We start from the raw sequence: 25,390 nt of genomic DNA, 5'->3' as shown, positions 1-25,390 counted from the left end.
AAAACGATCAAAAGCGAGTTTGACTTACCATATCAATTGATAGAGGCATGCAGAAGGCTGATGAATTTGATTTTTTCTTTTTGTCTCAGCAACGCAGAGAGATTCTCCTCTGCAACACTGCCTCTGCTGGTCATGCAATTTAATCTGCAGATGGAAAACGCCACCGTAAGTCCATTATTAGAACTTGAATATTTCCAAACTAAAGAAAAAACTACCAAATAAAATTATTTTCATAAAGCGTTAATTAGTACAATAGAGTCTGTAATCTTGTGAAAATTCAAAGTTCACTACAAATTCTATTCTCCATTTTAATTTCAACCTAACACACTTCTCTCAATCCTATGCCTCATTTGCTACCACTCTCTACAAAACTCTAGCACCTATATGAGGAGGTAGATAGAAAGATCTCTTTAGCAAGCCAAGTGACAGCGTACCCATCTCACTAGAATTCTTTTAGGTTATGGTACACCAATAGCAATTCAGTGATCTGATAAGTTAAGGGAGGAAGGTTTATGCTACAGTTAGTAGAAATAATCAAAACTATGAGTAACAGATTCTAACATCTTCATTTAAGCACATCCCTATCTGTTAACCAATATTGCTATCGTCTTGAAAAGTTATATTTATGCGGAAGACCCGACTAAAAGGTCATGAGAGCCATCAGATGTTATGAACTTCTTTTAATGAGAGCTAAACGATCAAAAGCGAGTTTGACTTACCATATCAATTGATAGACGCATGCAGAAGGCTGATGAATTTGATTTTTTCTTTTTGTCTCAGCAACGCAGAGAGATTATCCTCTGCAACACTGCCTCTGCTGGCCATGCAATTTGATCTGCAGATGGAAAACGCCACCGTTAGTCCATTATTAGAACTTGAATATTTCCAAACTAAAGAAAAAACTACTAAATAAAATTATTTTCATAAAGCGTTAATTAGTACAATAGAGTCTGTAATCTTGTGAAAATTCAAAGTTCACTACAAATTCTATTCTCCATTTTAATTTCAACCTAGCACACTTCTCTCAATCCTATGCCTCATTTGCTACCACTCTCTACACAACTCTAGCACCTATATGAGGAGGTAGATAGAAAGATCTCTTTAGCAAGCCAAGTGACAGCGTAGCGTACACTTCTCACTAGAATTCTTTTAGGTTATGGTACACCAATAGCAATTCAGTGATCTGATAAGTTAAGGGAGGAAGGTTGATGCTACAGTTAGTAGAAATAATCAAAACTATGAGTAACAGATTCTAACATCCTCATTTAAGCACATCCCTATCTGTTAACCAATATTGCTATCGTCTTGAAAAGTTATATTTATGCGGAAGACGCCACTAAAAGGTCCTGAGAGCCATCAGATATTATGAACTTCTTTTAATGAGAGCAAAAGGATCAAACGCGAGTTTGACTTACCATATCAATTGATAGAGGCATTCAGAAGGCTGATGAATTTGATCTTTTCTTTTTGTCTCAGCAACGCAGAGAGATTCTCCTCTGCAACACTGCCTCTGCTGGCCATGCAATTTAATCTGCAGATGGAAAACGCCACTGTTAGTCCATTATTAGAACTTGAATATTTCCAAACTAAAGAAAAAACTACCAAATAAAATTATTTTCATAAAGCGTTAATTAGTACAATAGAGTCTGTAATCTTGTGAAAATTCAAAGTTCACTACAAATTCTATTCTCCATTTTAATTTCAACCTAGCACACTTTTCTCAATCCGATGCCTCATTTGCTACCACTCTCTACACAACTCTAGCACCTATAAGAGGAGGTAGATAGAAAGATCTCTTTAGCAAGCCAAGTGACAGCGTACCCATCTCACTAGAATTCTTTTAGGTTATGGTACACCAATAGCAATTCAGTGATATGATAAGTTAAATGAGGAAGGTTTATGCTACAGTTAGTAGAAATAATCAAAACTATGAGTAACAGATTCTAACATCTTCAATTAAGCACATCCCTATCTGTTAACCAATATTGCTATCGTCTTGAAAAGTTATATTTATGCGGAAGACCCCACTAAAAGGTCCTGAGAGCCATCAGATGTTATGAACTTCTTTTAATGAGAGCTAAACGATCAAAAGCGAGTTTGACTTACCATATCAATTGATAGAGGCATGCAGAAGGCTGATGAATTTGATTTTTTCTTTTTGTCTCAGCAACGCAGAGAGATTCTCCTCTGCAACACTGCCTCTGCTGGCCATGCAATATAATCTGCAGATGGAAAACTCCACCATTAGTCCATTATTAGTACTTGAATAATTCCAAACTAAAGAAAAAACTACCAAATAAAATTATTTTCATAAAGCGTTAATTAGTACAATAGAGTCTGTAATCTTGTGAAAATTCAAAGTTCACTACAAATTCTATTCTCCATTTTAATTTCAACCTAGCACACTTCTCTCAATCCTATGCCTCATTTGCTACCACTCTCTACACAACTCTAGCACCTATATGAGGAGGTAGATAGAAAGATCTCTTTAGCAAGCCAAGTGACAGCGTAGCGTACCCATCTAACTAGAATTCTTTTAGGTTATGGTACACCAATAGCAATTCAGTGATCTGATAAGTTAAGGGAGGAAGGTTTATGCTACAGTTAGTAGAAATAATCAAAACTATGAGTAACACATTCTAACATCTCCATTTAAGCACATCCCTATCTGTTAACCAATATTGCTATCATCTTGAAAAGTTATATTTATGCGGAAGACCCCACTAAAAGGTCATGAGAGCCATCAGATGTTATGAACTTCTTTTAATGAGAGCTAAACGATCAAAAGCGAGTTTGACTTACCATATCAATTGATAGAGGCATGCAGAAGGCTGATGAATTTGATTTTTTCTTTTTGTCTCAGCAACGCAGAGAGATTTTCCTCTGCAACACTGCCTCTGCTGGCCATGCAATATAATCTGCAGATGGAAAACTCCACCATTAGTCCATTATTAGAACTTGAATATTCCCAAACTAAAGAAAAAACTACCAAATAAAATTATTTTCATAAAGCGTTAATTAGTATAATAGAGTCTGTAATCTTGTGAAAATTCAAAGTTCACTACAAATTCTATTCTCCATTTTAATTTCAACCTAGCACACTTCTCTCAATCCTATGCCTCATTTGCTACCACTCTCTACACAACTCTAGCATCTATATGAGGAGGTAGATAGAAAGATGTCTTTAGCAAGCCAAGTGACAGCGTAGCCATCTCACTAGAATTCTTTTAGGTTATGGTACACCAATAGCAATTCAGTGATCTGATAAGTTAAATGAGGAAGGCTTATGCTACAGTTAGTAGAAATAATCAAAACTATGAGTAACAGATTCTAACATCTTCAATTAAGCACATCCCTATCTGTTAACCAATATTGCTATCGTCTTGAAAAGTTATATTTATGCGGAAGACCCCACTAAAAGGTCCTGAGAGCCATCAGATGTTATGAAATTCTTTTAATGAGAGCAAAAGGATCAAAAGCGAGTTTGACTTACCATATCAATTGATAGAGGCATTCAGAAGGCTGATGAATTTGAACTTTTCTTTTTGTCTCAGTAACGCAGAGAGATTCTCCTCTGCAACACTGCCTCTGCTGGCCATGCAATTTAATCTGCAGATGGAAAACGCCACTGTTAGTCCATTATTAGAACTTGAATATTTCCATACTGAAGAAAAAACTACTAAATAAAATTATTTTCATAAAGCGTTAATTAGTACAATAGAGTCTGTAATCTTGTGAAAATTCAAAGTTAACTACAAATTCTATTCTCCATTTTAATTTCAACCTAGCACACTTCTCTCAATCCTATGCCTCATTTGCTACCACTCTCTACACAACTCTAGCACCTATATGAGGAGGTAGATAGAAAGATCTCTTTAGCAAGCCAAGTGACAGCGTACCCATCTCACTAGAATTCTTTTAGGTTATGGTACACCAATAGCAATTCAGTGATCTGATAAGTTAAGGGAGGAACGTTTATGCTACAGTTAGTAGAAATAATCAAAACTATGAGTAACAGATTCTAACATCTTCATTTAAGCACATCCCTATCTCTTAACCAATATTGCTATCGTCTTGAAAAGTTATATTTATGCGGAAGACCCCACTAAAAGGTCCTGAGAGCCATCAGATGTTATGAACTTCTTTTAATGAGAGCAAAAGGATCAAAAGCGAGTTTGACTTACCATATCAATTGATAGAGGCATTCAGAAGGCTGATGAATTTGATTTTTTCTTTTTGTCTCAGCAACGCAGAGAGATTCTCCTCTGCAACACTGCCTCTGCTGGCCATGCAATTTAATCTGCAGATGCAAAACGCCACCGTTAGTCCATTATTAGTACTTGAATATTTCCAAACTAAAGAAATAACTACCAAATAAAATTATTTTCCTAAAGCGTTAATTAGTACAATAGAGTCTGTAATCTTGTGAAAATTCAAAGTTCACTAAAAATTCTATTCTCCAATTTAATTTCAACCTAGCACACTTCTCTCAATCCTATGTCTCATTTGCTACCACTCTCTACACAACTCTAGCACCTATATGAGGAGGTAGATAGAAAGATCTCTTTAGCAAGCCAAGTGACAGCGTACCCATCTCACTAGAATTCTTTTAGGTTATGGTACACCAATAGCAATTCAGTGATCTGATAAGTTAAGGGAGGAAGGTTTATGCTACAGTTAGTAGAAATAATCAAAACTGTGAGTAACAGATTCTAACATCTTCATTTAAGCACATCCCTATCTGTTAACCAATATTGCTATCGTCTTAAAAAGTTATATTTATGCGGAAGACCCCACTAAAAGGTCATGAGAGCCATCAGATGTTATGAACTTCTTTTAATGAGAGCTAAACGATCAAAAGCGAGTTTGACTTACCATATCAATTGATAGACGCATGCAGAAGGCTGATGAATTTGATTTTTTCTTTTTGTCTCAGCAACGCAGAGAGATTCTCCTTTGCAACACTGCCTCTGCTGGCCATGCAATTTAATCTGCAGATGGAAAACGCCACCGTTAGTCCATTATTAGAACTTGAATATTTCCAAACTTAAGAAAAAACTACTAAATACAATTATTTTCATAAAGCGTTAATTAGTACAATAGAGTCTGTAATCTTGTGAAAATTCAAAGTTCACTACAAATTCTATTCTCCATTTTAATTTCAACCTAGCACACTTCTCTCAATCCTATGCCTCATTTGCTACCACTCTCTACACAACTCTAGCACCTATATGAGGAGGTAGATAGAAAGATCTCTTTAGCAAGCCAAGTGACAGCGTAGCGTACCCATCTCACTAGAATTCTTTTAGGTTATGGTACACCAATAGCAATTCAGTGATCTGATAAGTTAAGGGAGGAAGGTTTATGCTACAGTTAGTAGAAATAATCAAAACTATGAGTAACAGATTCTAACATCTTCATTTAAGCACATCCCTATCTGTTAACCAATATTGCTATCGTCTTGAAAAGTTATATTTATGCGGAAGACCCCACTAAAAGGTCATGAAAGCCATCAGATGTTATGAACTTCTTTTAATGAGAGCTAAACGATCAAAAGCGAGTTTGACTTACCATATCAATTGATAGACGCATGCAGAAGGCTGATGAATTAGATTTTTTCTTTTTGTCTCAGCAACGTAGAGAGATTCTCCTCTGCAACACTGCCTCTGCTGGCCATGCAATTTAATCTGCAGATGGAAAACGCCACCGTTAGTCCATTATTAGAACTTGAATATTTCCAAACTAAAGAAAAAACTACCAAATAAAATTATTTTCATAAAGCGTTAATTAGTACAATAGAGTCTGTTATCTTGTGAAAATTCAAAGTTCACTACAAATTCTATTCTCCATTTTAATTTCAACCTAGCACACTTCTCTCAATCCTATGCCTCATTTGCTACCACTCTCTACACATCTCTAGCACCTATATGAGGAGGTAGATAGAAAGATCTCTTTAGCAAGCCAAGTGACAGCGTAGCGTACTCTTCTCACTAGAATTCTTTTAGGTTATGGTACACTAATAGCAATTCAGTGATCTGATAAGTTAAGGGAGGAAGGTTGATGCTACAGTTAGTAGAAATAATCAAAACTATGAGTAACAGATTCTAACATCTTCATTTAAGCACATCCCTATCTGTTAACCAATATTGCTATCGTCTTGAAAAGTTATATTTATGCGGAAGACGCCACTAAAAGCTCCTGAGAGCCATCAGATGTTATGAACTTCTTTTAATGAGAGCAAAACGATCAAAAGCGAGTTTGACTTACCATATCAATTGATAGAGGCATGCAGAAGGCTGATGAATTTGATTTTTTCTTTTTGTCTCAGCAACGCAGAGAGATTCTCCTCTGCAACACTGCCTCTGCTGGCCATGCAATTTAATCTGCAGATGGAAAACTCCTCCATTAGTCCATTATTAGAACTTGAATATTTCCAAACTAAAAAAAAAACTACCAAATAAAATTATTTTCATAAAGCGTTAATTAGTACAATCGAGTCTGTAATCTTGTGAAAATTCAAAGTTCACTAAAAATTCTATTCTCCAATTTAATTTCAACCTAGCACACTTCTCTCAATCCTATGTCTCATTTGCTACCACTCTCTACACAACTCTAGCACCTATATGAGGAGGTAGATAGAAAGATCTCTTTAGCAAGCCAAGTGACAGCGTACCCATCTCACTAGAATTCTTTTAGGTTATGGTACACCAATAGCAATTCAGTGATCTGATAAGTTAAGGGAGGAAGGTTTATGCTACAGTTAGTAGAAATAATCAAAACTATGAGTAACAGATTCTAACATCTTCATTTAAGCACATCCCTATCTGTTAACCAATATTGCTATCGTCTTGAAAAGTTATATTTATGCGGAAGACCCGACTAAAAGGTCATGAGAGCCATCAGATGTTATGAACTTCTTTTAATGAGAGCTAAACGATCAAAAGCGAGTTTGACTTACCATATCAATTGATAGACGCATGCAGAAGGCTGATGAATTTGATTTTTTCTTTTTGTCTCAGCAACGCAGAGAGATTCTCCTCTGCAACACTGCCTCTGCTGGCCATGCAATTTGATCTGCAGATGGAAAACGCCACCGTTAGTCCATTATTAGAACTTGAATATTTCCAAACTAAAGAAAAAACTACTAAATAAAATTATTTTCATAAAGCGTTAATTAGTACAATAGAGTCTGTAATCTTGTGAAAATTCAAAGTTCACTACAAATTCTATTCTCCATTTTAATTTCAACCTAGCACACTTCTCTCAATCCTATGCCTCATTTGCTACCACTCTCTACACAACTCTAGCACCTATATGAGGAGGTAGATAGAAAGATCTCTTTAGCAAGCCAAGTGACAGGGTAGCGTACACTTCTCACTAGAATTCTTTTAGGTTATGGTACACCAATAGCAATTCAGTGATCTGATAAGTTAAGGGAGGAAGGTTGATGCTACAGTTAGTAGAAATAATCAAAACTATGAGTAACAGATTCTAACATCCTCATTTAAGCACATCCCTATCTGTTAACCAATATTGCTATCGTCTTGAAAAGTTATATTTATGCGGAAGACGCCACTAAAAGGTCCTGAGAGCCATCAGATGTTATGAACTTCTTTTAATGAGAGCAAAACGATCAAAAGCGAGTTTGACTTACCATATCAATTGATAGAGGCATGCAGAAGGCTGATGAATTTGATTTTTTCTTTTTGTCTCAGCAACGCAGAGAGATTCTCCTCTGCAACACTGCCTCTGCTGGTCATGCAATTTAATCTGCAGATGGAAAACGCCACCGTAAGTCCATTATTAGAACTTGAATATTTCCAAACTAAAGAAAAAACTACCAAATAAAATTATTTTCATAAAGCGTTAATTAGTACAATAGAGTCTGTAATCTTGTGAAAATTCAAAGTTCACTACAAATTCTATTCTCCATTTTAATTTCAACCTAACACACTTCTCTCAATCCTATGCCTCATTTGCTACCACTCTCTACAAAACTCTAGCACCTATATGAGGAGGTAGATAGAAAGATCTCTTTAGCAAGCCAAGTGACAGCGTACCCATCTCACTAGAATTCTTTTAGGTTATGGTACACCAATAGCAATTCAGTGATCTGATAAGTTAAGGGAGGAAGGTTTATGCTACAGTTAGTAGAAATAATCAAAACTATGAGTAACAGATTCTAACATCTTCATTTAAGCACATCCCTATCTGTTAACCAATATTGCTATCGTCTTGAAAAGTTATATTTATGCGGAAGACCCGACTAAAAGGTCATGAGAGCCATCAGATGTTATGAACTTCTTTTAATGAGAGCTAAACGATCAAAAGCGAGTTTGACTTACCATATCAATTGATAGACGCATGCAGAAGGCTGATGAATTTGATTTTTTCTTTTTGTCTCAGCAACGCAGAGAGATTCTCCTCTGCAACACTGCCTCTGCTGGCCATGCAATTTGATCTGCAGATGGAAAACGCCACCGTTAGTCCATTATTAGAACTTGAATATTTCCAAACTAAAGAAAAAACTACTAAATAAAATTATTTTCATAAAGCGTTAATTAGTACAATAGAGTCTGTAATCTTGTGAAAATTCAAAGTTCACTACAAATTCTATTCTCCATTTTAATTTCAACCTAGCACACTTCTCTCAATCCTATGCCTCATTTGCTACCACTCTCTACACAACTCTAGCACCTATATGAGGAGGTAGATAGAAAGATCTCTTTAGCAAGCCAAGTGACAGCGTAGCGTACACTTCTCACTAGAATTCTTTTAGGTTATGGTACACCAATAGCAATTCAGTGATCTGATAAGTTAAGGGAGGAAGGTTGATGCTACAGTTAGTAGAAATAATCAAAACTATGAGTAACAGATTCTAACATCCTCATTTAAGCACATCCCTATCTGTTAACCAATATTGCTATCGTCTTGAAAAGTTATATTTATGCGGAAGACGCCACTAAAAGGTCCTGAGAGCCATCAGATATTATGAACTTCTTTTAATGAGAGCAAAAGGATCAAACGCGAGTTTGACTTACCATATCAATTGATAGAGGCATTCAGAAGGCTGATGAATTTGATCTTTTCTTTTTGTCTCAGCAACGCAGAGAGATTCTCCTCTGCAACACTGCCTCTGCTGGCCATGCAATTTAATCTGCAGATGGAAAACGCCACTGTTAGTCCATTATTAGAACTTGAATATTTCCAAACTAAAGAAAAAACTACCAAATAAAATTATTTTCATAAAGCGTTAATTAGTACAATAGAGTCTGTAATCTTGTGAAAATTCAAAGTTCACTACAAATTCTATTCTCCATTTTAATTTCAACCTAGCACACTTTTCTCAATCCGATGCCTCATTTGCTACCACTCTCTACACAACTCTAGCACCTATAAGAGGAGGTAGATAGAAAGATCTCTTTAGCAAGCCAAGTGACAGCGTACCCATCTCACTAGAATTCTTTTAGGTTATGGTACACCAATAGCAATTCAGTGATATGATAAGTTAAATGAGGAAGGTTTATGCTACAGTTAGTAGAAATAATCAAAACTATGAGTAACAGATTCTAACATCTTCAATTAAGCACATCCCTATCTGTTAACCAATATTGCTATCGTCTTGAAAAGTTATATTTATGCGGAAGACCCCACTAAAAGATCCTGAGAGCCATCAGATGTTATGAACTTCTTTTAATGAGAGCTAAACGATCAAAAGCGAGTTTGACTTACCATATCAATTGATAGAGGCATGCAGAAGGCTGATGAATTTGATTTTTTCTTTTTGTCTCAGCAACGCAGAGAGATTCTCCTCTGCAACACTGCCTCTGCTGGCCATGCAATATAATCTGCAGATGGAAAACTCCACCATTAGTCCATTATTAGTACTTGAATAATTCCAAACTAAAGAAAAAACTACCAAATAAAATTATTTTCATAAAGCGTTAATTAGTACAATAGAGTCTGTAATCTTGTGAAAATTCAAAGTTCACTACAAATTCTATTCTCCATTTTAATTTCAACCTAGCACACTTCTCTCAATCCTATGCCTCATTTGCTACCACTCTCTACACAACTCTAGCACCTATATGAGGAGGTAGATAGAAAGATCTCTTTAGCAAGCCAAGTGACAGCGTAGCGTACCCATCTAACTAGAATTCTTTTAGGTTATGGTACACCAATAGCAATTCAGTGATCTGATAAGTTAAGGGAGGAAGGTTTATGCTACAGTTAGTAGAAATAATCAAAACTATGAGTAACACATTCTAACATCTCCATTTAAGCACATCCCTATCTGTTAACCAATATTGCTATCATCTTGAAAAGTTATATTTATGCGGAAGACCCCACTAAAAGGTCATGAGAGCCATCAGATGTTATGAACTTCTTTTAATGAGAGCTAAACGATCAAAAGCGAGTTTGACTTACCATATCAATTGATAGAGGCATGCAGAAGGCTGATGAATTTGATTTTTTCTTTTTGTCTCAGCAACGCAGAGAGATTTTCCTCTGCAACACTGCCTCTGCTGGCCATGCAATATAATCTGCAGATGGAAAACTCCACCATTAGTCCATTATTAGAACTTGAATATTCCCAAACTAAAGAAAAAACTACCAAATAAAATTATTTTCATAAAGCGTTAATTAGTATAATAGAGTCTGTAATCTTGTGAAAATTCAAAGTTCACTACAAATTCTATTCTCCATTTTAATTTCAACCTAGCACACTTCTCTCAATCCTATGCCTCATTTGCTACCACTCTCTACACAACTCTAGCATCTATATGAGGAGGTAGATAGAAAGATGTCTTTAGCAAGCCAAGTGACAGCGTAGCCATCTCACTAGAATTCTTTTAGGTTATGGTACACCAATAGCAATTCAGTGATCTGATAAGTTAAATGAGGAAGGCTTATGCTACAGTTAGTAGAAATAATCAAAACTATGAGTAACAGATTCTAACATCTTCAATTAAGCACATCCCTATCTGTTAACCAATATTGCTATCGTCTTGAAAAGTTATATTTATGCGGAAGACCCCACTAAAAGGTCCTGAGAGCCATCAGATGTTATGAAATTCTTTTAATGAGAGCAAAAGGATCAAAAGCGAGTTTGACTTACCATATCAATTGATAGAGGCATTCAGAAGGCTGATGAATTTGAACTTTTCTTTTTGTCTCAGTAACGCAGAGAGATTCTCCTCTGCAACACTGCCTCTGCTGGCCATGCAATTTAATCTGCAGATGGAAAACGCCACTGTTAGTCCATTATTAGAACTTGAATATTTCCATACTGAAGAAAAAACTACTAAATAAAATTATTTTCATAAAGCGTTAATTAGTACAATAGAGTCTGTAATCTTGTGAAAATTCAAAGTTAACTACAAATTCTATTCTCCATTTTAATTTCAACCTAGCACACTTCTCTCAATCCTATGCCTCATTTGCTACCACTCTCTACACAACTCTAGCACCTATATGAGGAGGTAGATAGAAAGATCTCTTTAGCAAGCCAAGTGACAGCGTACCCATCTCACTAGAATTCTTTTAGGTTATGGTACACCAATAGCAATTCAGTGATCTGATAAGTTAAGGGAGGAAGGTTTATGCTACAGTTAGTAGAAATAATCAAAACTATGAGTAACAGATTCTAACATCTTCATTTAAGCACATCCCTATCTCTTAACCAATATTGCTATCGTCTTGAAAAGTTATATTTATGCGGAAGACCCCACTAAAAGGTCCTGAGAGCCATCAGATGTTATGAACTTCTTTTAATGAGAGCAAAAGGATCAAAAGCGAGTTTGACTTACCATATCAATTGATAGAGGCATTCAGAAGGCTGATGAATTTGATTTTTTCTTTTTGTCTCAGCAACGCAGAGAGATTCTCCTCTGCAACACTGCCTCTGCTGGCCATGCAATTTAATCTGCAGATGCAAAACGCCACCGTTAGTCCATTATTAGTACTTGAATATTTCCAAACTAAAGAAATAACTACCAAATAAAATTATTTTCCTAAAGCGTTAATTAGTACAATAGAGTCTGTAATCTTGTGAAAATTCAAAGTTCACTAAAAATTCTATTCTCCAATTTAATTTCAACCTAGCACACTTCTCTCAATCCTATGTCTCATTTGCTACCACTCTCTACACAACTCTAGCACCTATATGAGGAGGTAGATAGAAAGATCTCTTTAGCAAGCCAAGTGACAGCGTACCCATCTCACTAGAATTCTTTTAGGTTATGGTACACCAATAGCAATTCAGTGATCTGATAAGTTAAGGGAGGAAGGTTTATGCTACAGTTAGTAGAAATAATCAAAACTGTGAGTAACAGATTCTAACATCTTCATTTAAGCACATCCCTATCTGTTAACCAATATTGCTATCGTCTTAAAAAGTTATATTTATGCGGAAGACCCCACTAAAAGGTCATGAGAGCCATCAGATGTTATGAACTTCTTTTAATGAGAGCTAAACGATCAAAAGCGAGTTTGACTTACCATATCAATTGATAGACGCATGCAGAAGGCTGATGAATTTGATTTTTTCTTTTTGTCTCAGCAACGCAGAGAGATTCTCCTTTGCAACACTGCCTCTGCTGGCCATGCAATTTAATCTGCAGATGGAAAACGCCACCGTTAGTCCATTATTAGAACTTGAATATTTCCAAACTTAAGAAAAAACTACTAAATACAATTATTTTCATAAAGCGTTAATTAGTACAATAGAGTCTGTAATCTTGTGAAAATTCAAAGTTCACTACAAATTCTATTCTCCATTTTAATTTCAACCTAGCACACTTCTCTCAATCCTATGCCTCATTTGCTACCACTCTCTACACAACTCTAGCACCTATATGAGGAGGTAGATAGAAAGATCTCTTTAGCAAGCCAAGTGACAGCGTAGCGTACCCATCTCACTAGAATTCTTTTAGGTTATGGTACACCAATAGCAATTCAGTGATCTGATAAGTTAAGGGAGGAAGGTTTATGCTACAGTTAGTAGAAATAATCAAAACTATGAGTAACAGATTCTAACATCTTCATTTAAGCACATCCCTATCTGTTAACCAATATTGCTATCGTCTTGAAAAGTTATATTTATGCGGAAGACCCCACTAAAAGGTCATGAAAGCCATCAGATGTTATGAACTTCTTTTAATGAGAGCTAAACGATCAAAAGCGAGTTTGACTTACCATATCAATTGATAGACGCATGCAGAAGGCTGATGAATTAGATTTTTTCTTTTTGTCTCAGCAACGTAGAGAGATTCTCCTCTGCAACACTGCCTCTGCTGGCCATGCAATTTAATCTGCAGATGGAAAACGCCACCGTTAGTCCATTATTAGAACTTGAATATTTCCAAACTAAAGAAAAAACTACCAAATAAAATTATTTTCATAAAGCGTTAATTAGTACAATAGAGTCTGTTATCTTGTGAAAATTCAAAGTTCACTACAAATTCTATTCTCCATTTTAATTTCAACCTAGCACACTTCTCTCAATCCTATGCCTCATTTGCTACCACTCTCTACACAACTCTAGCACCTATATGAGGAGGTAGATAGAAAGATCTCTTTAGCAAGCCAAGTGACAGCGTAGCGTACTCTTCTCACTAGAATTCTTTTAGGTTATGGTACACTAATAGCAATTCAGTGATCTGATAAGTTAAGGGAGGAAGGTTGATGCTACAGTTAGTAGAAATAATCAAAACTATGAGTAACAGATTCTAACATCTTCATTTAAGCACATCCCTATCTGTTAACCAATATTGCTATCGTCTTGAAAAGTTATATTTATGCGGAAGACGCCACTAAAAGCTCCTGAGAGCCATCAGATGTTATGAACTTCTTTTAATGAGAGCAAAACGATCAAAAGCGAGTTTGACTTACCATATCAATTGATAGAGGCATGCAGAAGGCTGATGAATTTGATTTTTTCTTTTTGTCTCAGCAACGCAGAGAGATTCTCCTCTGCAACACTGCCTCTGCTGGCCATGCAATTTAATCTGCAGATGGAAAACTCCTCCATTAGTCCATTATTAGAACTTGAATATTTCCAAACTAAAAAAAAAACTACCAAATAAAATTATTTTCATAAAGCGTTAATTAGTACAATCGAGTCTGTAATCTTGTGAAAATTCAAAGTTCACTAAAAATTCTATTCTCCAATTTAATTTCAACCTAGCACACTTCTCTCAATCCTATGTCTCATTTGCTACCACTCTCTACACAACTCTAGCACCTATATGAGGAGGTAGATAGAAAGATCTCTTTAGCAAGCCAAGTGACAGCGTACCCATCTCACTAGAATTCTTTTAGGTTATGGTACACCAATAGCAATTCAGTGATCTGATAAGTTAAGGGAGGAAGGTTTATGCTACAGTTAGTAGAAATGATCAAAACTATGAGTAACAGATTCTAACATCTTCATTTAAGCACATCCCTATCTGTTAACCAATATTGCTATCGTCTTAAAAAGTTATATTTATGTGGAAGACCCCACTAAAAGGTCATGAGAGCCATCAGATGTTATGAACTTCTTTTAATGAGAGCTAAACGATCAAAAGCGAGTTTGACTTACCATATCAATTGATAGACGCATGCAGAAGGCTGATGAATTTGATTTTTTCTTTTTGTCTCAGCAACGCAGAGAGATTCTCCTTTGCAACACTGCCTCTGCTGGCCATGCAATTTAATCTGCAGATGGAAAACGCCACCGTTAGTCCATTATTAGAACTTGAATATTTCCAAACTAAAGAAAAAACTACTAAATAAAATTATTTTCATAAAGCGTTAATTAGTACAATAGAGTCTGTAATCTTGTGAAAATTCAAAGTTCACTACAAATTCTATTCTCCATTTTAATTTCAACCTAGCACACTTCTCTCAATCCTATGTCTCATTTGCTACCACTCTCTACACAACTCTAGCACCTATATGAGGAGGTAGATAGAAAGATCTCTTTAGCAAGCCAAGTGACAGCGTACCCTTCTCACTAAAATTCTTTTAGGTTATGGTACACCAATAGCAATTCAGTGATCTGATAAGTTAAGGGAGGAAGGTTGATGCTACAGATAGTAGAAATAATCAAAACTATGAGTAACAGATTCTAACATCTTCATTTAAGCACATCCCTATCTGTTAACCAATATTGCTATTGTCTTGAAAAGTTATATTTATGCGGAAGACGCCACTAAAAGGTCCTGAGAGCCATCAGATGTTATGAACTTCTTTTAATGAGAGCTAAACGATCAAAAGCGAGTTTGACTTACCATATCAATTGATAGACGCATGCAGAAGGCTGATGAATTAGATTTTTTCTTTTTGTCTCAGCAACGCAGAGAGATTCTCCTCTGCAACACTGCCTCTGCTGGTCATGCAATTTAATCTGCAGATGGAAAACGCCACCGTTAGTCCATTATTAGAACTTGAATATTTCCAAACTAAAGAAAAAACTACCAAATAAAATTATTTTCATAAAGCGTTAATTAGTACAATAGAGTCTGTTATCTTGTGAAAATTCAAAGTTCACTACAAATTCTATTCTCCATTTTAATTTCAACCTAGCACACTTCTCTCAATCCTATGCCTCATTTGCTACCACTCTCTACACAACTCTAGCACCTATATGAGGAGGTAGATAGAAAGATCTCTTTAGCAAGCCAAGTGACAGCGTAGCGTACCCTTCTCACTAGAATTCTTTTAGGTTATGGTACACCAATAGCAATTCAGTGATCTGATAAGTTAAGGGAGGAAGGTTGATGCTACAGTTAGTAGAAATAATCAAAACTATGAGTAACAGATTCTAACATCTTCATTTAAGCACATCCCTATCTGTTAACCAATATTGCTATCGTCTTTAAAAGTTATATTTATGCGGAAGACGCCACTGAAAGGTCCTGAGAGCCATCAGATGTTATGAACTTCTTTTAATGAGAGCAAAACGATCAAAAGCGAGTTTGACTTACCATATCAATTGATAGAGGCATGCAGAAGGCTGATGAATTTGATTTTTTCTTTTTGTCTCAGCAACGCAGAGAGATTCTCCTCTGCAACACTGCCTCTGCTGGTCATGCAATTTAATCTGCAGATGGAAAACGCCACCGTTAGTCCATTATTAGAACTTGAATATTTCCAAACTAAAGAAAAAACTACCAAATAAAATTATTTTCATAAAGCGTTAATTAGTACAATAGAGTCTGTAATCTTGTGAAAATTCAAAGTTCACTACAAATTCTATTCTCCATTTTAATTTCAACCTAACACACTTCTCTCAATCCTATGCCTCATTTGCTACCTCTCTCTACAAAACTCTAGCACCTATATGAGGAGGTAGATAGAAAGATCTCTTTAGCAAGCCAAGTGACAGCGTACCCATCTCACTAGAATTCTTTTAGGTTATGGTACACCAATAGCAATTCAGTGATCTGATAAGTTAAGGGAGGAAGGTTTATGCTACAGTTAGTAGAAATAATCACAACTATGAGTAACAGATTCTAACATCTTCATTTAAGCACATCCCTATCTGTTAACCAATATTGCTATCGTCTTGAAAAGTTATATTTATGCGGAAGACCCGACTAAAAGGTCATGAGAGCCATCAGATGTTATGAACTTCTTTTAATGAGAGCTAAACGATCAAAAGCGAGTTTGACTTACCATATCAATTGATAGACGCATGCAGAAGGCTGATGAATTTGATTTTTTCTTTTTGTCTCAGCAACGCAGAGAGATTCTCCTCTGCAACACTGCCTCTGCTGGCCATGCAATATAATCTGCAGATGGAAAACTCCACCGTTAGTCCATTATTAGAACTTGAATATTTCCAAACTAAATAAAACACTTCCAAATAAAATTATTTTCATAAAGCGTTAATTAGTACAATAGAGTCTGTAATCTTGTGAAAATTCAAAGTTCACTAAAAATTCTATTCTCCATTTTAATTTCAACCTAGCACACTTCTCTCAATCCTATGCCTCATTTGCTACCACTCTCTACACAACTCTAGCACCTATATGAGGAGGTAGATAGAAAGATCTCTTTAGCAAGCCAAGTGACAGCGTAGCGTACACTTCTCACTAGAATTCTTTTAGGTTATGGTACACCAATAGCAATTCAGTGATCTGATAAGTTAAGGGAGGAAGGTTGATGCTACAGTTAGTAGAAATAATCAAAACTATGAGTAACAGATTCTAACATCCTCATTTAAGCACATCCCTATCTGTTAACCAATATTGCTATCGTCTTGAAAAGTTATATTTATGCGGAAGACGCCACTAAAAGGTCCTGAGAGCCATCAGATGTTATGAACTTCTTTTAATGAGAGCAAAACGATCAAAAGCGAGTTTGACTTACCATATCAATTGATAGAGGCATGCAGAAGGCTGATGAATTTGATTTTTTCTTTTTGTCTCAGCAACGCAGAGAGATTCTCCTCTGCAACACTGCCTCTGCTGGTCATGCAATTTAATCTGCAGATGGAAAACGCCACCGTTAGTCCATTATTAGAACTTGAATATTTCCAAACTAAAGAAAAAACTACCAAATAAAATTATTTTCATAAAGCGTTAATTAGTACAATAGAGTCTGTAATCTTGTGAAAATTCAAAGTTCACTACAAATTCTATTCTCCATTTTAATTTCAACCTAACACACTTCTCTCAATCCTATGCCTCATTTGCTACCACTCTCTACAAAACTCTAGCACCTATATGAGGAGGTAGATAGAAAGATCTCTTTAGCAAGCCAAGTGACAGCGTACCCATCTCACTAGAATTCTTTTAGGTTATGGTACACCAATAGCAATTCAGTGATCTGATAAGTTAAGGGAGGAAGGTTTATGCTACAGTTAGTAGAAATAATCAAAACTATGAGTAACAGATTCTAACATCTTCATTTAAGCACATCCCTATCTGTTAACCAATATTGCTATCGTCTTGAAAAGTTATATTTATGCGGAAGACCCGACTAAAAGGTCATGAGAGCCATCAGATGTTATGAACTTCTTTTAATGAGAGCTAAACGATCAAAAGCGAGTTTGACTTACCATATCAATTGATAGACGCATGCAGAAGGCTGATGAATTAGATTTTTTCTTTTTGTCTCAGCAACGCAGAGAGATTCTCCTCTGCAACACTGCCTCTGCTGGCCATGCAATTTGATCTGCAGATGGAAAATGCCACCGTTAGTCCATTATTAGAACTTGAATATTTCCAAACTAAAGAAAAAACTACTAAATAAAATTATTTTCATAAAGCGTTAATTAGTACAATAGAGTCTGTAATCTTGTGAAAATTCAAAGTTCACTACAAATTCTATTCTCCATTTTAATTTCAACCTAGCACACTTCTCTCAATCCTATGCCTCATTTGCTACCACTCTCTACACAACTCTAGCACCTATATGAGGAGGTAGATAGAAAGATCTCTTTAGCAAGCCAAGTGACAGCGTAGCGTACACTTCTCACTAGAATTCTTTTAGGTTATGGTACACCAATAGCAATTCAGTGATCTGATAAGTTAAGGGAGGAAGGTTGATGCTACAGTTAGTAGAAATAATCAAAACTATGAGTAACAGATTCTAACATCCTCATTTAAGCACATCCCTATCTGTTAACCAATATTGCTATCGTCTTGAAAAGTTATATTTATGCGGAAGACGCCACTAAAAGGTCCTGAGAGCCATCAGATATTATGAACTTCTTTTAATGAGAGCAAAAGGATCAAACGCGAGTTTGACTTACCATATCAATTGATAGAGGCATTCAGAAGGCTGATGAATTTGATCTTTTCTTTTTGTCTCAGCAACGCAGAGAGATTCTCCTCTGCAACACTGCCTCTGCTGGCCATGCAATTTAATCTGCAGATGGAAAACGCCACTGTTAGTCCATTATTAGAACTTGAATATTTCCAAACTAAAGAAAAAACTACCAAATAAAATTATTTTCATAAAGCGTTAATTAGTACAATAGAGTCTGTAATCTTGTGAAAATTCAAAGTTCACTACAAATTCTATTCTCCATTTTAATTTCAACCTAGCACACTTTTCTCAATCCGATGCCTCATTTACTACCACTCTCTACACAACTCTAGCACCTATAAGAGGAGGTAGATAGAAAGATCTCTTTAGCAAGCCAAGTGACAGCGTACCCATCTCACTAGAATTCTTTTAGGTTATGGTACACCAATAGCAATTCAGTGATATGATAAGTTAAATGAGGAAGGTTTATGCTACAGTTAGTAGAAATAATCAAAACTATGAGTAACAGATTCTAACATCTTCAATTAAGCACATCCCTATCTGTTAACCAATATTGCTATCGTCTTGAAAAGTTATATTTATGCGGAAGACCCCACTAAAAGGTCCTGAGAGCCATCAGATGTTATGAACTTCTTTTAATGAGAGCTAAACGATCAAAAGCGAGTTTGACTTACCATATCAATTGATAGAGGCATGCAGAAGGCTGATGAATTTGATTTTTTCTTTTTGTCTCAGCAACGCAGAGAGATTCTCCTCTGCAACACTGCCTCTGCTGGCCATGCAATATAATCTGCAGATGGAAAACTCCACCATTAGTCCATTATTAGTACTTGAATAATTCCAAACTAAAGAAAAAACTACCAAATAAAATTATTTTCATAAAGCGTTAATTAGTACAATAGAGTCTGTAATCTTGTGAAAATTCAAAGTTCACTACAAATTCTATTCTCCATTTTAATTTCAACCTAGCACACTTCTCTCAATCCTATGCCTCATTTGCTACCACTCTCTACACAACTCTAGCACCTATATGAGGAGGTAGATAGAAAGATCTCTTTAGCAAGCCAAGTGACAGCGTAGCGTACCCATCTAACTAGAATTCTTTTAGGTCATGGTACACCAATAGCAATTCAGTGATCTGATAAGTTAAGGGAGGAAGGTTTATGCTACAGTTAGTAGAAATAATCAAAACTATGAGTAACAGATTCTAACATCTTCATTTAAGCACATCCCTATCTGTTAACCAATATTGCTATCGTCTTGAAAAGTTATATTTATGCGGAAGACCCCACTAAAAGGTCCTGAGAGCCATCAGATGTTATGAACTTCTTTTAATGAGAGCAAAAGGATCAAAAGCGAGTTTGACTTACCATATCAATTGATAGAGGCATTCAGAAGGCTGATGAATTTGATTTTTTCTTTTTGTCTCAGCAACGCAGAGAGATTCTCCTCTGCAACACTGCCTCTGCTGGCCATGCAATTTAATCTGCAGATGCAAAACGCCACCGTTAGTCCATTATTAGTACTTGAATATTTCCAAACTAAAGAAATAACTACCAAATAAAATTATTTTCCTAAAGCGTTAATTAGTACAATAGAGTCTGTAATCTTGTGAAAATTCAAAGTTCACTACAAATTCTATTCTCCAATTTAATTTCAACCTAGCACACTTCTCTCAATCCTATGTCTCATTTGCTACCACTCTCTACACAACTCTAGCACCTATATGAGGAGGTAGATAGAAAGATCTCTTTAGCAAGCCAAGTGACAGCGTACCCATCTCACTAGAATTCTTTTAGGTTATGGTACACCAATAGCAATTCAGTGATCTGATAAGTTAAGGGAGGAAGGTTTATGCTACAGTTAGTAGAAATAATCAAAACTATGAGTAACAGATTCTAACATCTTCATTTAAGCACATCCCTATCTGTTAACCAATATTGCTATTGTCTTGAAAATTTATATTTATGCGGAAGACCCCACTAAAAGGTCATGAGAGCCATCAGATGTTATGAACTTCTTTTAATGAGAGCTAAACGATCAAAAGCGAGTTTGACTTACCATATCAATTGATAGAGGCATGCAGAAGGCTGATGAATTTGATTTTTTCTTTTTGTCTCAGCAACGCAGAGAGATTCTCCTCTGCAACACTGCCTCTGCTGGCCATGCAATATAATCTGCAGATGGAAAACTCCACCGTTAGTCCATTATTAGAACTTGAATATTTCCAAACTAAAGAAATAACTACCAAATAAAATTATTTTCCTAAAGCGTTAATTAGTAGAATAGAGTCTGTAATCTTGTGAAAATTCAAAGTTCACTAAAAATTCTATTCTCCAATTTAATTTCAACCTAGCACACTTCTCTCAATCCTATGTCTCATTTGCTACCACTCTCTACACAACTCTAGCACCTATATGAGGAGGTAGATAGAAAGATCTCTTTAGCAAGCCAAGTGACAGCGTACCCATCTCACTAGAATTCTTTTAGGTTATGGTACACCAATAGCAATTCAGTGATCTGATAAGTTAAGGGAGGAAGGTTTATGCTACAGTTAGTAGAAATAATTAAAACTGTGAGTAACAGATTCTAACATCTTCATTTAAGCACATCCCTATCTGTTAACCAATATTGCTATCGTCTTAAAAAGTTATATTTATGCGGAAGACCCCACTAAAAGGTCATGAGAGCCATCAGATGTTATGAACTTCTTTTAATGAGAGCTAAACGATCAAAAGCGAGTTTGACTTACCATATCAATTGATAGACGCATGCAGAAGGCTGATGAATTTGATTTTTTCTTTTTGTCTCAGCAACGCAGAGAGATTCTCCTTTGCAACACTGCCTCTGCTGGCCATGCAATTTAATCTGCAGATGGAAAACGCCACCGTTAGTCCATTATTAGAACTTGAATATTTCCAAACTTAAGAAAAAACTACTAAATACAATTATTTTCATAAAGCGTTAATTAGTACAATAGAGTCTGTAATCTTGTGAAAATTCAAAGTTCACTACAAATTCTATTCTCCATTTTAATTTCAACCTAGCACACTTCTCTCAATCCTATGCCTCATTTGCTACCACTCTCTACACAACTCTAGCACCTATATGAGGAGGTAGATAGAAAGATCTCTTTAGCAAGCCAAGTGACAGCGTAGCGTACCCATCTCACTAGAATTCTTTTAGGTTATGGTACACCAATAGCAATTCAGTGATCTGATAAGTTAAGGGAGGAAGGTTTATGCTACAGTTAGTAGAAATAATCAAAACTATGAGTAACAGATTCTAACATCTTCATTTAAGCACATCCCTATCTGTTAACCAATATTGCTATCGTCTTGAAAAGTTATATTTATGCGGAAGACCCCACTAAAAGGTCATGAAAGCCATCAGATGTTATGAACTTCTTTTAATGAGAGCTAAACGATCAAAAGCGAGTTTGACTTACCATATCAATTGATAGACGCATGCAGAAGGCTGATGAATTAGATTTTTTCTTTTTGTCTCAGCAACGTAGAGAGATTCTCCTCTGCAACACTGCCTCTGCTGGCCATGCAATTTAATCTGCAGATGGAAAACGCCACCGTTAGTCCATTATTAGAACTTGAATATTTCCAAACTAAAGAAAAAACTACCAAATAAAATTATTTTCATAAAGCGTTAATTAGTACAATAGAGTCTGTTATCTTGTGAAAATTCAAAGTTCACTACAAATTCTATTCTCCATTTTAATTTCAACCTAGCACACTTCTCTCAATCCTATGCCTCATTTGCTACCACTCTCTACACATCTCTAGCACCTATATGAGGAGGTAGATAGAAATATCTCTTTAGCAAGCCAAGTGACAGCGTAGCGTACTCTTCTCACTAGAATTATTTTAGGTTATGGTACACTAATAGCAATTCAGTGATCTGATAAGTTAAGGGAGGAAGGTTGATGCTACAGTTAGTAGAAATAATCAAAACTATGAGTAACAGATTCTAACATCTTCATTTAAGCACATCCCTATCTGTTAACCAATATTGCTATCGTCTTGAAAAGTTATATTTATGCGGAAGACGCCACTAAAAGCTCCTGAGAGCCATCAGATGTTATGAACTTCTTTTAATGAGAGCAAAACGATCAAAAGCGAGTTTGACTTACCATATCAATTGATAGAGGCATGCAGAAGGCTGATGAATTTGATTTTTTCTTTTTGTCTCAGCAACGCAGAGAGATTCTCCTCTGCAACACTGCCTCTGCTGGCCATGCAATTTAATCTGCAGATGGAAAACTCCACCATTAGTCCATTATTAGAACTTGAATATTTCCAAACTAAAATAAAAACTACCAAATAAAATTATTTTCATAAAGCGTTAATTAGTACAATCGAGTCTGTAATCTTGTGAAAATTCAAAGTTCACTAAAAATTCTATTCTCCAATTTAATTTCAACCTAGCACACTTCTCTCAATCCTATGTCTCATTTGCTACCACTCTCTACACAACTCTAGCACCTATATGAGGAGGTAGATAGAAAGATCTCTTTAGCAAGCCAAGTGACAGCGTACCCATCTCACTAGAATTCTTTTAGGTTATGGTACACCAATAGCAATTCAGTGATCTGATAAGTTAAGGGAGGAAGGTTTATGCTACAGTTAGTAGAAATGATCAAAACTATGAGTAACAGATTCTAACATCTTCATTTAAGCACATCCCTATCTGTTAACCAATATTGCTATCGTCTTAAAAAGTTATATTTATGCGGAAGACCCCACTAAAAGGTCATGAGAGCCATCAGATGTTATGAACTTCTTTTAATGAGAGCTAAACGATCAAAAGCGAGTTTGACTTACCATATCAATTGATAGACGCATGCAGAAGGCTGATGAATTTGATTTTTTCTTTTTGTCTCAGCAACGCAGAGAGATTCTCCTTTGCAACACTGCCTCTGCTGGCCATGCAATTTAATCTGCAGATGGAAAACGCCACCGTTAGTCCATTATTAGAACTTGAATATTTCCAAACTAAAGAAAAAACTACCAAATAAAATTATTTTCATAAAGCGTTAATTAGTACAATAGAGTCTGTTATTTGGGGAAATTCAAAGTTCACTACAAATTCTATTCTCCATTTTAATTTCAACCTAGCACACTTCTCTCAATCCTATGCCTCATTTGCTACCACTCTCTACACAACTCTAGCACCTATATGAGGAGGTAGATAGAAAGATCTCTTTAGCAAGCCAAGTGACAGCGTAGCGTACCCATCTCACTAGAATTCTTTTAGGTTATGGTACACCAATAGCAATTCAGTGATCTGATAAGTTAAGGGAGGAAGGTTGATGCTACAGTTAGTAGAAATAATCAAAACTATGGGTAACAGATTCTAACATCTTCATTTAAGCACATCCCTATCTGTTAACCAATATTGCTATCGTCTTGAAAAGTTATATTTATGCGGAAGACGCCACTAAAAGGTCCTGAGAGCCGTCAGATGTTATGAACTTCTTTTAATGAGAGCAAAACGATCAAAAGCGAGTTTGACTTACCATATCAATTGATAGAGGCATGCAGAAGGCTGATGAATTTGATTTTTTCTTTTTGTCTCAGCAACGCAGAGAGATTCTCCTCTGCAACACTGCCTCTGCTGGCCATGCAATATAATCTGCAGATGGAAAACTCCACCATTAGTCCATTATTAGAAATTGAATATTTCCAAACTAAAAAAAAAACTACCAAATAAAATTATTTTCATAAAGCGTTAATTAGTACAATAGAGTCTGTAATCTTGTGAAAATTCAAAGTTCACTACAAATTCTATTCTCCATTTTAATTTCAACCTAACACACTTCTCTCAATCCTATGCCTCATTTGCTACCACTCTCTACAAAACTCTAGCACCTATATGAGGAGGTAGATAGAAAGATCTCTTTAGCAAGCCAAGTGACAGCGTACCCATCTCACTAGAATTCTTTTAGGTTATGGTACACCAATAGCAATTCAGTGATCTGATAAGTTAAGGGAGGAAGGTTTATGCTACAGTTAGTAGAAATAATCAAAACTATGAGTAACAGATTCTAACATCTTCATTTAAGCACATCCCTATCTGTTAACCAATATTGCTATCATCTTGAAAAGTTATATTTATGCGGAAGACCCCACTAAAAGGTCATGAGAGCCATCAGATGTTATGAACTTCTTTTAATGAGAGCTAAACGATCAAAAGCGAGTTTGACTTACCATATCAATTGATAGACGCATGGAGAAGGCTGATGAATTTGATTTTTTCTTTTTGTCTCAGCAATGCAGAGAGATTCTCCTCTGCAACACTGCCTCTACTGGCCATGCAATTTAATCTGCAGATGGAAAACGCCACCGTTAGTCCATTATTAGAACTTGAATATTTCCAAACTAAAGAAATAACTACCAAATAAAATTATTTTCCTAAAGCGTTAATTAGTACAATAGAGTCTGTAATCTTGTGAAAATTCAAAGTTCACTACAAATTCTATTCTCCAATTTAATTTCAACCTAGCACACTTCTCTCAATCCTATGTCTCATTTGCTACCACTCTCTACACAACTCTAGCACCTATATGAGGAGGTAGATAGAAAGATCTCTTTAGCAAGCCAAGTGACAGCGTACC

Source organism: Triturus cristatus, chromosome 6 (assembly GCF_964204655.1).
Source record: "Triturus cristatus chromosome 6, aTriCri1.1, whole genome shotgun sequence".
NCBI lineage: Eukaryota > Metazoa > Chordata > Amphibia > Caudata > Salamandridae > Triturus > Triturus cristatus.
This window is presented reverse-complemented; position numbering follows the sequence as displayed.